Here is a 17900-nt window from a genome sequence, read left to right on the forward strand (position 1 = left end):
ATAATAATAAGAAAGAAACAAACACACGAAAAACAAGAGGGTCTTCGCCCTTTGGGCTCAGGCCCTAATTAAAGCTGCAAGCAGCGATGATCGGGCCCTCGCACCCAAGCGCATGTCGAAGTGACGCTCAGTCGAAGGGCTTTTGTCAGTGACTTGTTGTGTAAAGTTTGAGGCAGATCCAACCATGTACACTCAAGTTATATCAATTTCCTCTGTCATGGCGAAACATCAAAAGTCAACGCCACGCCACGGCCAAACCATCATGATCATACACTAGTCTAGATGACACACACTGATTTTTAAGTCCTTACGATGGATTCTGTAGGAGGAGTTCTTTAAAATACAAGGTATGCGAAATGGCCAAGAAAAGGCGAAAATGTACCATTTTTTTCAAGATGGCCGACTTCCTGTTCCACTTACAATAAGGCTTCAAGAGGCTTTTTTGTGCGTGTTGACATTATACATGTGCCCTGTGAATTTCATCTTTCTACGTTAATCTGGAAGGCGGGGCTGCAATTTTGAAATTTTAAAGGGGGCGCTGTTGAGCCATTTTGCCACGCCCATTCAAAGCGACCAAATAGGATTTTAGCTGACATCACTCTAGACATGTGTGTCAAGTTTCATGACTGTAGAGCAATCCCTTCTCCCTGAAAAACAGTATCATATTTCATGGCGAAGGATGTGTCGCCATGGTAACAGCATTCAGTTTTGGGTCATGAGCTGCCAAATGTAGCATCACCAAGGTCTCGTTTATTAGCTGACTTAATTTCAGGTGCATCAGCCAAATTTCCTAGGAGTAATTAGACAAAGTACGACGCATGATACTTCCTGTTGCCAGTAGGTGGCGCTATGACTTTCGCTAAATATGAGACTGAACATGTGTTCAGATCGGGACTCTTAACAAGCATATGAAATTTGGAAAAGATCAGACCACGTGGAGTCAAGTTATAAGGCATTGAAATTTCATGGCGTCACATCGAAATTCGCCGCGTCGCCATGGCAACACCTTTCAACGAAGGGTCACCAACTTCATAATATAAGATCTCCAAGGTCTTGAGGCTATTCTCAGTAAATTTCAGCTGGATTCGATCACCGTGCTGCCCACAGGGTGTCAGAGCGTAAAACATGTAACTTCCTGTTGCCAGGAGGTGGCGCTATGACTCATATCCTGTATTGTCACATGGACCCGTTCAGGGCGGGACTCTTATGAAGCACAAAAGGTTTGGCTCTCTTAGGATCATGTATGCCGGAGTTATAGCCGTTTCATTTTTCATGGCGAAGGATCGAAATTCGCCGCCCAGCCACGCCCCCTAGGAAAGACTAATGAGAATTGTTTTAGCAACTTTTAATCTCCTATGCCTGTAGATGATACGGACCGAATTTGAAAGTCCTGGGGTCAAATCTCTAGGAGGAGTTCGTTAAAGTATGCGGGCTGGAAATGACAAAATCGGTGCAAAATTTCAACTTTGATACAAAATGGCCGACTTCCTGTTGGAGTTAGGCTATGTGTCCTTGAGACTTTTTGGTGCGTCTGGTCATGATACATATGCATACCGAATTTCGTTCTCCTACGACAATCTGTATCGAGGGGCTCAATTCTAGGTGGCGCTGTCGAGCCATTTTGTCCCGCTTTATTTCGAGACCCATAAAATATCGAAATTTTCGCCAGTCCTGACATCTGTGCAAATTTTCATGAGTTTTCGTGCATGTTTAGGCCCTCAAAAATGCGTTTGTTTCGGAGGAATAATAATAATAATAATAATAATTAAAGCTGCAAGCAGCGATGATCGGGCCCTCGCACCCAAGCGCATGTCGAAGTGACGCTCAGTCGAAGGGCTTTTGTCAGTGACTTGTTGTGTAAAGTTTGAGGCAGATCCAACCATGTACACTCAAGTTATATCAATTTCCTCTGTCATGGCGAAACATCAAAAGTCAACGCCACGCCACGGCCAAACCATCATGATCATACACTAGTCTAGATGACACACACTGATTTTTAAGTCCTTACGATGGATTCTGTAGGAGGAGTTCTTTAAAATACAAGGTATGCGAAATGGCCAAGAAAAGGCGAAAATGTACCATTTTTTTCAAGATGGCCGACTTCCTGTTCCACTTACAATAAGGCTTCAAGAGGCTTTTTTGTGCGTGTTGACATTATACATGTGCCCTGTGAATTTCATCTTTCTACGTTAATCTGGAAGGCGGGGCTGCAATTTTGAAATTTTAAAGGGGGCGCTGTTGAGCCATTTTGCCACGCCCATTCAAAGCGACCACATAGGATTTTAGCTGACATCACTCTAGACATGTGTGTCAAGTTTCATGACTGTAGAGCAATCCCTTCTCCCTGAAAAACAGTATCATATTTCATGGCGAAGGATGTGTCGCCATGGTAACAGCATTCAGTTTTGGGTCATGAGCTGCCAAATGTAGCATCACCAAGGTCTTGTTTATTAGCTGACTTAATTTCAGGTGCATCAGCCAAATTTCCTAGGAGTAATTAGACAAAGTACGACGCATGATACTTCCTGTTGCCAGTAGGTGGCGCTATGACTTTCGCTAAATATGAGACTGAACATGTGTTCAGATTGGGACTCTTAACAAGCATATGAAATTTGGAAAAGATCAGACCACGTGGAGTCAAGTTATAAGGCATTGAAATTTCATGGCGTCACATCGAAATTCGCCGCGTCGCCATGGCAACAACTTTCAACGAAGGGTCACCAACTTCATAATATAAGATCTCCAAGGTCTTGAGGCTATTCTCAGTAAATTTCAGCTGGATTCGATCACCGTGCTGCCCACAGGGCGTCAGAGCGTAAAACATGTAACTTCCTGTTGCCAGGAGGTGGCGCTATGACTCATATCCTGTATTGTCACATGGACCCGTTCAGGGCGGGACTCTTATGAAGCACAAAAGGTTTGGCTCTCTTAGGATCATGTATGCCGGAGTTATAGCCGTTTCATTTTTCATGGCGAAGGATCAAAATTCGCCGCCCAGCCACGCCCCCTAGGAAAGACTAATGAGAATTGTTTTAGCAACTTTTAATCTCCTATGCCTGTAGATGATACGGACCGAATTTGAAAGTCCTGGGGTCAAATCTCTAGGAGGAGTTCGTTAAAGTATGCGGGCTGGAAATGACAAAATCGGTGCAAAATTTCAACTTTGATACAAAATGGCCGACTTCCTGTTGGAGTTAGGCTATGTGTCCTTGAGACTTTTTGGTGCGTCTGGTCATGATACATATGCATACCGAATTTCGTTCTCCTACGACAATCTGTATCGAGGGGCTCAATTCTAGGTGGCGCTGTCGAGCCATTTTGTCCCACTTTATTTCGAGACCCATAAAATATCGAAATTTTCGCCAGTCCTGACATCTGTGCAAATTTTCATGAGTTTTCGTGCATGTTTAGGCCCTCAAAAATGCGTTTGTTTCGGAGGAATAATAATAATAACTCCTTCAGTTTCAATAGGGCTTCGCACCGGTCGGTGCTCGGGCCCTAATAATAATAATTCCTTCAGTTTCAATAGGGCTTCGCACCGATCGGTGCTCGGGCCCTAATAACTCCTTCAGTTTCAATAGGGCTTCGCACCGGTCGGTGCTCGGGCCCTAATAATAATAATTCCTTCAGTTTCAATAGGGCTTCGCACCGGTCGGTGCTCGGGCCCTAATAACTCCTTCAGTTTCAATAGGGCTTCGCACCGGTCGGTGCTCGGGCCCTAATAATAACTCCTTCAGTTTCAATAGGGCTTCGCACCGGTCGGTGCTCGGGCCCTAAGAAGAAAGAAACAAATACACGAAAAACAATAGGGTCTTCGCCCTTTGGGCTCAGGCCCTAATAATAATAATAATTCCTTTGGAAACAAGAGGGCTTCGCGCTGGTCAGTGCTCGGGCCCTAATAATTCCTTTGGAAACAATAGGGCTTCGCGCTGGTCAGCGCTCGGGCCCTAATTAAAGCTGCAAGCAGCGATGATTGGGCCCTCGCGTCCTTGCGTACGTTCTGTTGTGCTCAGGTGAATTGTTTCTGTCAGGGGCATGTAGATGTCTTCAGACTTGGCCATGTTTAGACAGTGCAGAAGTTCAATTTGATCCCCTGTATGTGTTCACATAGTGTTTTAGGCATAGTTTTGTGTATTAGATACAGGAAGACAGCATTGTATGATATAGTTCATGTGATTTACATGCAATGTACAGGGTCTTTCCCTTGCAGAAAGTGCAGTGTAACATATGATCATAGGATATTTACTGGTGCTACATATTGTAAAGTGAAACAGCATGTGGCATAGTAATGTGATTTTGAGAATTGTGCACAAGTCACTTATGTTGTTTTGATTTTTGTGGTATGATGGCAAATTCAAACCAGAAGTTGAGAAAATGTTGCAGTTCTTGTTAGTGTTGTAGTGCATGACAGAAAAAGTAATGTTATCTTAGTGAAATTTTGTGAAGCACATTCGGTAGTTGGAGGCTGTTTTATTTTAGTTATTGACAAATAGCAAAGAAAGCGAAGGAATTTGACATGTTGTGGTATCATAGCATTGCAAAACAATCAGCACGACACTGCAGGGAATTGAACCCCATCCTGGTTTATCAGGAGTACCATTACCAGTGTCTTTTGTTGTTTTTTTGTGCTATATGGAAGGTAAAAGAAAACCTGCATTATCAACAGCATAAGTTGTCACAATTTCATATATGTCATTGAATCAATATGTAAATTAAAAGCAGAAGTGCTATTTGTCAGTGTTATGTTTAAATATGACCTTTTAAGATAGTTTAGCGTGTGCCATTGTTGTACATGAGTGCATCTATTCATAATATGGCATTCATGTACTTGTGCACTAATATTTAATGACGCATTTTATAATAAGTGCTGCGTTGGTAATTCATTGATGTGAGCTGTTAAGTGTATAAATAATATTTGTAGTATTTATTACATATGTAATTTTTGTATATCATACTTATATATGCTGTATAATGCAGTAAAAGAAACCTGTATTAGTGTCACGGCGAATAGGTAAAAGGTAGTGATTCAACTTATGTAGTGTTGTTATGGTTTGCAGAGAAGAATGTGAAATGAGAATATAGTAATAGTGTTAATATGTGATGAAACAATTAGTGAAAGGCTTTGCTATGCCATTAGGAAAGGATAGAATACTTTGTTGTGAGTTGTTTTTATCAAAAAGCAGAGCTGTTAGTGTGTTAGCAGTTACTGTCAGAAGTGATTATGACATGCTATTTGTACATGTAAATGAACAGAGTATTCCCTCATAGTCACTGAAATAAGTTGGTAATACAACTGCTTTTATGTCATAGTGTGTTGTTTTGACATACACATGGTCTATTAATGTGCCTCTTTCAGTGGTTGCTGTTGTTACATGCTGCACATATCCTTTCTTGGTTATAAATTTGCAGATGTTTGATGACTTAAAGATGTCGTCATTGAAGTCGCCCATGACAGCAATAGTATTACATTTTGAGTCCAGTCAATTAAGTAGTTTACCCAGATGTTCTGTAAACAATGACAAAGGATAACATGGTGGCCTATATATGACAGCTAGTAATATGTTATAAGTAATAAAGTTGTATAGCAAACATTCTAAGTTGGTGTGTGGTAGTGCAATCAATTCATATGCCACATTGTTTGCAGTGTATATGCCAACTCCCCCATGTTGTTTACTTTGCAAGGACATTAAGGTAGGGTTGTTGCTACTGTATGCAAATCTCCTTGGAGAATTGTGAAATGTGAAGCCGTCAATGCTAACCATGTCATTGGTGGAGTCATCAGTTAGCCATGTTTCTGTTACAGCAATACAGCTAAGGTGTAAATGCTGTGTTGTGGATGCCAAATCTGAAACATGTGGCGTCAGTTTTTGGATATTAATCAAAAACACATTAAAAGTATATGGAGTGACTATGTTGTGTGTAATATTTTCAGTTAAGAAGGGTTGCATACTTTTAATTGCGTCTTTAATGCTGTCATTACAATAAATTGCTTTTTCTGTGAAGTCTTTGATAATTAAACCGGACAAACTCTTAACGCGACTGAGTGCTACATAGGCCTGTCCAGATGCAAATATTTTCTTCATGGACACAACAGCTTTGTCAACAGTGATACCCTGCACTTTATGCACTGTACAAGCCCATGCAAGTTCAAACCACCCTTATTAGTGACTTTTTCTTCTTCTGGTTTGATTGCGATTGAATTCATTAATTGTTTAGAGGGATATGCAGTTTTTTTCCTTGTCTGTGCTCCAACTTGGTTATCATCAAATTGAATGTACACTGTGTGAGGAAAGTTGTTTTTGTTAGAAATAGCGATATGAGTTACTGTGCCACACACTCCATTAACTAGTCCATCGTCAACATCTACATTTTTACATAAATTAAGTTTATAGACTTATAAACAAAGTTCGGGAACCAAAGACCACGCCTTGTACGCAACCCATTTCCGCACCACAGGGTATTTAGACACACCATATCCGCTCCTCTCCCCTCTGTCTCAGCTTGCAAGCACCCTGTGACACACCAGCATAAACTTAAAACTTCTTACTCACATCATGGACCTCGAACTGCTCCTCAACGCTTCGGACGAGGACTCGTTCGAAGTCCCGGAGTCCCCCGGCGTCCGATCTTTCCGGCAGCCTCGCCTGCGCTCCTCGGTTTCCCTCATCCCGGCCTCTCGGCCCTCATCCTCCGTCGACGACGGTATCGTCGAGCCCTCGATCCCCAGCGGCTCCAGGGGAAGGTCCCGTACTCGGCGTCCGAAGGAAGCTACTTATTCCCGACGCTCACTCCAGCCTCGCTCGAGATCCCGGAGCCCGCCCAAGAGGAGCAGCCACCGCGCGCAGCGCTCTCCTCGCCTCCGGCGTACGGACCGCTCCTCGGCCCCAAACATGTCCGAGTGGACCGTCGCTCGCTTAAAGCATTTCCTCAGCCAAAATAACATTCCCTTCCACCGCACCGACAACAAGGCAAGACTGTTTCAGTTACACACAAACTCCCTGAAGGACAGCACTCTCTCCCGTCCATCTTCCCACGATCTTCCGGGTTCCCGACGTCGCGCGCGCGACGACGTCCGTGACGTCACGGCACGTCGCTCCGCCACACGCACACCTTCCTCCTCAGCAACCTCAGCCTCCCCAGTACAGTCTGCTTCTAACCCTATGCAGGCTCTCTCTGCTCCACAGCCATTTCCTCCTCCTACTTTCTCTTCAGCCGCACTTACATCCCATGCATATACATTCCATCACCCCAGCATCCCTTCCTCCTCTCCGGCTCCTATCTTTGCTGCTCCTTCCCTCCCGGCCATCTCAGCTGCTCCTCCACCCGCACCAACCACGGCAGCCGCTCAGACAGCACAAACAACAGCGGGCCCCAGCAGCTCCACGAGTTACACCCAACCTGTTCCTCCTCTTTCTTCTTTTCACCCTCCCTGTCTCCTCCCCTACCCCCCGGCTCCCCACGACCTGCACTCTAGCATTACCCGTACTACAGCACCTGCACCTCCTTATCCTACAGCCTTACACACGGCCAGCCTCGGCCTTTTCCTGGCTCCCACACCTCCATCCAGCAGCTACACCCTGGCCACCGCCCAGCCACCAGTGCGCCCCCTAGCATCCGCCCGGCCCTCCCCCGTGTCTCCCACCCTCAGGCAGCAGATCCTAACCGGTAATTACATTGATCTCGCTCAACTCATTCACCCTACATCAATTAATCCTCACATCCCCAGGGAACTGCTCACCTCATTCGGCCCCTCGGAACTTAAACAGCCACTTCCTGCTCGCTCCAAGGACCTCACAGTCGCCGAGTTCGCTTTTGCGTTCTCATTGTATAGAGACATAATTTGTTCAGCCTTCCCCGACCGCAGGTCCGAGCTCGATGATTACTTGTCATTAATTCTCGACCTGGCCTTGCGTTTCGGCGGCAACGGTTTCTATACCTATCATATCCTCTTCGCCTCCCAAGCCGCCGGTCGCCTCCAACAGTTCAACCAGGGCACGTACTGGGGAACATTGGACCACGAGCTATACTGCCAAGTTTTCGCAGCTCGCGCTTCTCTGCACTGCAAAACGTGCGGCGCCCCTTCCCATCCCGCCGCAGCATGCACCCTCTCCGCCCCCCTGCCCCGCGCCTCGGTAACAGACAAGCGAAGCCCAGCCATGCCACACTACTTGCCATCGGTGGCTCCCCCACCATCCATCACCCCCAAACCTGCCTTAGATCACCCGTCCATCCTCGGCCCCCTCCCCAAAGGCACAGACAGGAGAGGGAGACCTGTCCTCTACCAGGGAGGACGGATGATCTGCAATAACTTCAATGACCTCAGTTGCAGCTCCTCCAGCTGCAAATTCCTCCACACTTGTTCATTCTGCGGGGGAGCCCACGCCAGAGCCACATGCCCACACAACCCGACAAAGCAACAGCTGTGTAAGCATCTCAATACCCCTGTTAACATCAACGCCCTAGCCACCGCCCTACAAAACCATCCAGACACCCAGTTTGTCAACTTCCTCATTCAGGGCTTCACTTACGGTTTCCATCCGGGTCTGCAGGCCACGCCTGAGTCCACTCACATATGCAACAACTTGCAATCAGCCCTGTCTGAACCCACCACAGTTGACAGACTACTGCAAAAAGAAGTTGATGACGCCTTCATGATTGGCCCTTTCTCCAGCCCCCCTTTCCCGTCTTTCAGAGTCAGCCCAATCGGAGTGGCAGGAAGTACTCTGGGAAAAAGAGGCTCATCATCGACCTTTCGTCCCCCCACGGTTCCACTGTTCCAAGCATTAACAGCCTGATTCCCAGCCTGGACTTTTCCATGCAATACGCCACCATAGACCACGCCATTTCCCTCATCCGACTCGCGGGCCAGGGAGCATGGTTGTCCAAGGCGGACATCACAAGTGCTTTCAAAGTCCTCCCCATCCACCCCAACTACTGGCACCTCTTCGGGGTCTCCTGGAAGGGCGCATACTATTTTGCCGTGCGTCTAACCTTCGGCTGCAAGAGCAGCCCAAAAATTTTCAACTCATTGTCCGAAGCCCTCTGCTGGATTCTTTCCAACAATTATAAACTCCCATACGTCATCCACCTACTTGACGACTTCCTCACGGTCACGCCACCGTCTTCGCCCCCGTCTCACCACAATGATTTCCGCATTCACTGATCTCGGCGTTCCCCTGTCTCCAGAGAAAACAGAAGGCCCAAGCACATCCTTGGAATTCCTCGGCATCACCCTCAACTCCATTACACTCCAAGCATCTCTGCCTACTGAGAAACTCCACCGCATTTCTCTACTCATTCAAAACTTTCTCATGGCCAACACATGCACCAAACGTCAATTACTCTCTCTGCTGGGCCATTTCAACTACGCCACCCGCATCATCCCTCAGGTCCGATCTTTCTTGTCACACCTTCTCTCCATAGCCACCGCCGTCCCATCCATCCACGACCACGTCACGCTAGACAGCGCGTGCAAGATGGAACTAAAAATGTGGCACCAGTTCCTCTCTTCCTGGAACGGCATCTCCTTCTTTTACGACGTCCACGTTACAGATGCCAATGACATCCAGCTATACACCGACGCCGCCCCTTCAGTCGGCTTCAGTGGTTACTACGGTGGCAGATGGTTCTCTGCCGAATGGCCACCCGACTTCTCTTCCCTGGCCCCTTCCTCCACCATTTCAGAAATGTACCCGATTGTCATCGCTGCCATTCTTTGGGGGCATGAATGGTCCAAAAAGACCATCGCCATCCACTCTGACAACAGCGCCGTCGTCGACATCCTCAACAAAGGCCGGTCACACAATCTGGACATCATGCAGTTCGTGCGCAAGCTCACATTGGTTTCAGCCCAGCACCAGTTCATCATCCGAGCACTCCACATTCCAGGCCACAAAAACGCAATCGCCGATTCACTCTCTCGTTTCATGTTTCAGAAATTCAGACAACTAGCTCCAGCCTCCAACCCTCTTCCAACTCCAGTCCCACCGTTTTCAGCCACAATCTACAACTGAACCCGCAACTGGAACAACTGGTCACCACTTCACGGGACAACATCATCAACAGCGTCACCCCTTGAACACTATCTCCATACTTCACCGGCTGGAATTCCTTTAAAACCTTTCACGTCTCCCACGGACTCCCATTCCCTTCAACGGACATTCTTACCCTCTCCTGCTTCATTACATTCTCCCACACTCAACTCAAGATCAAGTCTTCCACCATACAGACCTACCTCAGCGGAATCAATTTCCCGGATTCCCGGAGCACCATACGACGTCGACGCATCTCCTCCTTTCATCTATCACTCTCCTATCCACTCCCTCCTTCCCCTCTTTCCCGCCTGCTCTTCTTTCTCCCCATCCCTCGACCCTCATCCCTTCGACCCCTACCCCCTCATCCCGCATCCCACGACCTCGACCCTCACCCCCGCATCCTCACACCCCCCAACCCTCTCCCTTCCCCCATCCATCCTTCCCTCTCCAACCATCCCTCTAACTATCCTTCCTCCTTTTCACCCTGCCTTCCATCACACTCCCAATAAACCATTAAATCCATATTCTAGAAGGAGTGGTCTTGGTTAGTGAAATGAAGTTTATAGACTTATAAACAAAGTTCGGGAACCAAAGACCACGCCTTGTACGTAACCCATTTCCGCACCACAGGGTATTTAGACACACCATATCCGCTCCTCTCCCCTCTGTCTCAGCTTGCAAGTCCCTCCCACCCGACCCCTCCGCTAACTTTCCTCTCTTCTCTGCTCAAACACAGGAACAGGGGGGCCTCGTACAGATGCCAGATCATCGAGACAGCACCCCCACCCTGAGTCTCAACCCCTGTTCCCACTTACCTCCCTGACGTCGACGCATCTCCTCCTTTCATCTATCACTCTCCTATCCACTCCCTCCTTCCCCTCTTTCCCGCCTGCTCTTCTTTCTCCCCATCCCTCGACCCTCATCCCTTCGACCCCTACCCCCTCATCCCGCATCCCACGACCTCGACCCTCACCCCCGCATCCTCACACCCCCCGACCTTCTCCCTTCCCCCATCCATCCTTCCCTCTCCAACCATCCCTCTAACTATCCTTCCTCCTTTTCACCCTGCCTTCCATCACACTCCCAATAAACCATTAAATCCATATTCTAGAAGGAGTGGTCTTGGTTAGTGAACATGACACGAGCATTTTCTCCTAAAAGCAGCTTTTCAGCTAAACATGTGTTGTAAGTTTTGGTGTCAAATAATTTTTCAGTTCTAATTTCCCTGTTTTGTGACTAGGTACAAAGTCTTGGGCATGTATTTCTATGTAGTCAGGGCAAGTCTTAAGTAGCTGTTGTATATTATGCTCAGTTACCTGTTTATTGGTAGGAAATATATGTAAAGCTGTGCTGTCTTCCCCAGTTTCACACTGCTTCAATATTTGAATATCATTATCTAACATGTCTGTCCCTTTGGAATGTGATCTTATCCGGTTTAACAACTGTGCAAACGCAGCATCCTTTTGCCTGACAATTTTTTGCATCTCTACAACTTTAAATAAGTTTGACCATAAGTTACCACCTATTTCATCTACATATAGGAGTTTACCTTTCACTGGGGGCAACTGATAGAAATCTCCAACAGCAATAACAGTGACATTTCCAAATGGGCAGAAGTTACCAGTTTGTTTTATTTGTCGTAATCTACCATGTATGTATGCTAAGAGTTTATGATCTACCATGGATATTTCATCTATGATCAAAATTTGTAGATTGCCATATTTTGCACGCAAAGAATTCAGTTTTTCCTCACCCAAAGGTGTGTATGTTAAACGGATATCTTTGCCAATGCAAAATGTGTGATGAATAGTGGCTGCATGTAAATTGTATGCAGCTATTCCAGTTGGAGCCGTTAACAAGACACAAATCTCATCTGGATGGTTATACATAGTTGATAATAATCTCACAGCTTCATATTGAATGGTTTTGATTAAATGGCTCTTCCCTGTCCCTGCACCACCTGCAATGAAAATTTGCAATAGATCTGGCTTTTTCCCTGCGAGTTTGTCAAGGCACCATTGTCTGATCTGATAAAAAATTGACAGCTGTGTGTCATTCAGTGTTCTAATTAGAGCTATTCCATCAGCTCTGGACAAGATGTTATTATTTTTCTCCAAATGTGCAATTTGTTTACTGGTAATAGCAGGAATATGCTCTGTATGTTCATCCACATCATGTTCTTTATCTTTCCATTCTTGCTGACATTCTAAACGTTCCAGTTCTTGTTGTGGGCACAGTTCACTCCAGGCATCTTCCATCACGCCGTTATTATCAATAGAATTTTGTATATTATCTAATTCATCAGCATTTATTTCAAACATGTTTCTATTTCTGTTGACAACTGAATTGACCAAATGCTGCGAACCATCACTTAATTTCACATGGCCAGTTTTGTAAAACTGTTCAAAAGACACAAAATTGGCAGGTTTGAGGTCATGATCGTGACGATATGGCAGGAACAACTGTAATTGTGTTTAATAGAATAGTTCAGGGTTCTTTGTTACAGAGAATCGCGCATATCGAACAACAGCAGGCTGTGTGCGTGTTCTTTTTACAACAAAACCAATATTGTTGTTTAATGTAATCTTATTAGGAGAATTTTCATTTTTGTACTGATCACGGTATTCAGAGACAAATTGTGCAACACACATGTCATTGAAAATGGCGTGTATGGGCCTATTTTTATAACAATCTATTCTACTTGTCATCCACATGTTTTCATTTGTAACATTATTTGATGCTGCCCTTATTTTGAGTTGTTTTAAAGGCTTACTCAATTTAATTATGTTTTCACCTGTAGGCACAAAATCAACCCTTCTTGAACATTCTTTTAGGTGCATGCCTGTCAATCTATACACAGCCTCTTGTGCACACACATCTCTGTTGTGTAAGTACACACTGCCTAGATTTTTTAGAGCTTCTTTGGCATTAACATTATTTTGTTGGGTTGCTTCTCTATGTGCATTTTGTAACAACTAGCCCATTTCCTTTTCTGCCTTACTAATGTAAGAAATTATATAAACTACACAGGCATATGCATCGACAACATATTGGATGTCAATATTAGCATTCCAACATTTTAACAATGGCTTGCTATATTGGTTGATCCAAACTTCATTAACCTGACGTTTCAGTACAACATGTGTTTTTTTACTGATGCGTTCATATGCAGCTTCAAAAGTTGATTGAGTAATACCTAAACTAGTAAACAAATGTTCAACACTTGAATAGTTACTGTTTTCTCGGCAAGAGCTTTCTTAATTGCAGTCATAATTTGTTCAGCATGTTTTTTTTTCATTTTATAAGACTCTTGATGTACACATGCACAGTCTGATACATTAGCTGTGTTATGTAGGTTACAGTTGCATGTGTTATGGGTCTCTACAGTACTTTTGCCACGACATATAAAGGTTCTAGCAGATACTGGCTTAGGAAAATTGAAACGACAAGTAGTGTTCTTTTTTTTTTACATGTTTTTGAGTGACGTCGTGAATGTTGCTGCACAGAAGATACAATGTCTAACATTGTGCTGTCTTGTGAAGGCAATTCACATGTGATGTATTTATCTAAAAAGTCAGTGACTTCCTCATCAGTATTTTTATCTATCTGTGGCGCATTCTCTATCCAAAATAGACAATGCACATGAGGCGAACCACGTTGTTGAAATTCCACACGGTAAAAATAATCTTTTATTTTGCCAATAGGATTTGATGGGGACATAAGGACCCCCTTTAAAAAACTATGCCAACGAAAGTCGAACATCCTAGCTGCTGTGACAGGATTGCGATGTAAAAGATCACATTTGTCTTCCCAAGCTAATTGTTCAACTGTCTCTGTTCTTCCTTCCTGTTGTAAAATACTGTAGAGAAGATTTTTCCATCTCATATCTGCCGATGAAAATGAACAAAACCAAGAAGGTATTCCAAGCTGCCGGACACATGCTAGTAGATCTCGTTGTGCACTTTGCCAGAATGCTGGGGTACCTCTAATAGGTTTGAGAAAACGATACCCATTATCGAATCAGAACAATTCTCTCAAAGAGTCATCATTATTCAATAGATCAGCACTGATGTTCTTCGATGTACAATTTTGTCCTTTCCGTAATGCAATTGATACATTTGACAGAACTTGTTCGAGTTCTGACATATACTGTGCAAAAAATATATACTCTACATTGTGGGCAAATCTGCCATCAGCATGTAAAATCCTATTATTAAAGTGTCGTGACAAAGTCAATCGATGCGGTCTACTATCATGGTAGGTATTACACCCACGTGGAAACAGGACTGGGAAGCGTTTGGCTTCATTTGCATGATCTGCAAGCAATTTTACTGGGCTATTCCCATTCTGCTGGAGCCAAATTCAATGTGTCATCAAAGTAGTGATCTAGTGCTTCTTGACCAATATCTACTGGCATGAGACATGTGTCTTGGAACATACAGTGTTGCTGCCTATCATGTAAATACTCATCAATTTCATTATCACCAACATCACCATTAGAACTGTGATCCATTTCATAATTTTGTTCTCTATAAAATTCATTAATCCAAGACTCATTAAATTGTACATCTTGATAATGCATATTTGTGGCTTTTAAGTATGACAATGCTTGTCGTATATGCATTGTGTCCACGAATTTATATTCATAGTGGCCTTTGTAGGTTAGTTTACGTTTCAGTTTCACGCGTAACAGAGAGCCTTCCATATTTGAACATAGCAGTAGTGTGGTAGTTTGTACAATATTTGCAGAAACACATGTTACTGGACCATATACTCCATTTTGTGCACTTTTCGGTAAAGCTAACAATTTCATGAAGGGGATATGTAGAGCAATCAAATGTTGCTCTAAACTATTCAAACATGTCAACTGTGGTGGAATTGGATCAACACTAAGATTATTTAATGCACTCTCTGGTGGCATTTTACCTTTACTTATCTTAGAGTGACAATTGTAACAAATCCACATTTGCCCTCTAGCAGTTTTCACTATGTGACATGGTACTGAACAGTTTTCTGTACATGTGTGTAAATAATTTGAGGTCAGACATTTATCTGCAAGTGAAAGTATTGCCTTAGTATTGTTGTAATTATCTTTTTTACAAATTAGCACCTGGTGTCTGAATAACAACCTATGGCAAACACAGCAGATATAATCTGGACCGTCTTTTACAGTAGCAAGAAATTGCTCCATAACATCATTAAACTGTTCTGCCATTTGTTTCATTTGTATCCTCTTCAATTTGTTAGCTGCTAGAACATGCAATTTATGCGTTATGTTTGTGTGATACTTCTTTATGCTCATTGCTTTAACAGTCTGTCTGTGAATGAGATTATGTTTGTATTTGTGTTTACTTTTTGCCTTAACATTTTGCCGATGCAACATATTATTATAATATTTGCTTATACTTGTTGAACGAACTTTATTCCTATGCAATATGTTGTTGTGATATTTGTTTACACTTAGTGCCTTAACTTTGTTCCTATACAAAACATCATCCTTATATTTGTTGATACTCATTTTTTAACTCTTTCCCTATACAAATTATCATTTTTATGTTTATTTATACTCATTGCCTTTACTCTGTCCCTATGCAAAACATCATCCTTATATTTATTAATACTCCTTTATTTAACTCTTTGCCTATGCAAATTATCATCCTTATATTTATTTATACTCATTGCTTTTACTTTGTTCCTATGCAAAACACCATCCTTATATTTATTGATACTCATTTTTTAAATTCTTTCTTTATGCAAAACATCATCCTTATATTTGGTGATACTCCTTTTTTTAATTCTTTCTTTATGCAAAACATCATGCTTATATTTATTGATAGTCATTATTTTAACTCTGGCCCTATGCAAAACATCATCCTTATATTTTTTAATACTCATTCTTTTTTACTTTTGTCCTATGTAAATTATCATCTTTATATTTATTAATACTCATTGCTTTAAGTCTGTCCCTGTGCAAAACATTATGGTGATATTTGCCTATGCTCATAGCCTTAGCTCTTATGTTATGCAAAACATCAGTCTTATATTTGTAGATACTTCGTGCCTTTACTTTTTGCCTATGCAAAATGTTATCCTGATATTTTTTTATACTATTTGCCTTAAGTGTCTCTTTTCGCGTGATATTTATGTGGTAGAGATTTTTGGAAAGCAATTTCCTCTTACATTTCATGTATTTTGAAAAACAAGCTTCTGGTTTAGCAGGACTATGTGATTGTATATTGGAACCCCTTCTATACATGTATTGTGTATTTGAAGAATTGGGTAATTTGCACAAGTCACAGCAAACTTGTTCATTACGTTTAACACAAAGCAGTGGTTCAAAATGATCATTCTTACTGTGATTCAGATATATTCCTTCAAGCATTGACATTGTACTACTAGTACTGTATTTGACCCATGTTTCAGCACTGTATACAAATATGTTCACCCCTAATGCATCAGCAGTTGCTTGTATTTCTATTTCTGTGGCACTATTACCAACATACATCATATTAGTGTGTTTTATATAGTCAGATATAGAATCATAAGCTTTTCCTACACATGTCATGTACTTTGCATTGTGATCCTCCATGTACTTAACTACAGTAGATCTTATCTTGCGATGACCCTTCTGAGAACCAGAGATCACTTTAGCTACCGATCTAGAATAACTGTTACTATCATGCACAATCTCATCTGTTTTATATAACCCCACATGTACCATACACAGTTGAAACTTGTGTGTCCTGCTTCTCATATTCCAATTTACATTTGATGCACAAGGCTTTTGCTATGTCATTTGAAATAGGACAAAATGGGATTGTGGTTTTGCTAGTAGCAGCCACAGTGTTAACACAAGAGTCATTAACTACTTCAACATCACCTTCTAAATCTATTACTGAAGCACAGCATGTGTTATTCTGCATTGCATTTGATGAAGTATTATACTGTTGATTACTCATTGAATGCAAGTGATTTTCAACAACCGCAGTATTTTTGTGATCTCATATTGTAACCCTTGGAACAGGGTATTGTGCTTTTACAAAAGCCATAACATCTATGATTTCCAGGCTCATGAACACAAATTACAGTCTCATAGTGGTGTCCATTACAGTTTTCTAAGTAGATACTGTGTTTTGACAAGAGCTTGTTGTTACAGTTATATTTCAACCAACGACCATCATAAAAAGTAAATACATTGACACCTAAGTAATCTGCTGCTGTCTGTATTTCAACTTCTGTAGCCCAACTGTTAACATTATGCATTTTGGATTTGTTAATGTAGTCTGCTACTGAAGAATAGCCGCTCCTCAAAATGTTGCGATATTTACTATCATTTTTACATGGAACTCCTATCAAACCTATATGTGCAGACGCTGGTACACAATGTTTATCAAACTCCACATTTAGATGTGAGCATAAAGATTGACATACAAAATCACAAAGTGGACTAAAGTACAGTTTCTGATCTACTCCATCAGCAATGAATATAACTTCTTTATCACTTTCTGAATAGTCATGTCTTTTTACTTTCTTAGATGTAAATGAACCCATTGAAGCTTTACGCTTTCTGTCTACATGTGTTGAACTACATTTCAGCTCACTGGTCTCCACAGTTTTAGTCAAATCTTGACAACTTGCAGTTACTCCAACAACATGATGTCTAATATTAAGACTTTCTGCTGCAGCTTTTGAAGATTGCAAACACAAGTTGTCAATGGTTAGCATGTGTCCAATATCACCAAATGTGACTGGAGGACTTACAGGCAAGTGGGTTTTACCTATAGCTGCACAAGTGACATGAACACCAGCTATCTCAAAAGGCTTCGCATTATTACTGAGCCCTCTAGCCAAACTGCAAATGTGATT

General features: G+C 42.7%; 1 pseudogene; it reads right to left on the reverse strand.

The window, feature by feature from the left end:
• Positions 1–5193: 5193 nt before the first annotated feature.
• Positions 5194–15417, reverse strand: LOC137200327 (uncharacterized; annotated as a pseudogene).
• Positions 15418–17900: the final 2483 nt, after the last annotated feature.

Source organism: Thunnus thynnus, chromosome 2, assembly GCF_963924715.1.
Source record: "Thunnus thynnus chromosome 2, fThuThy2.1, whole genome shotgun sequence".
Classification (NCBI taxonomy): Eukaryota; Metazoa; Chordata; class Actinopteri; order Scombriformes; family Scombridae; genus Thunnus; species Thunnus thynnus.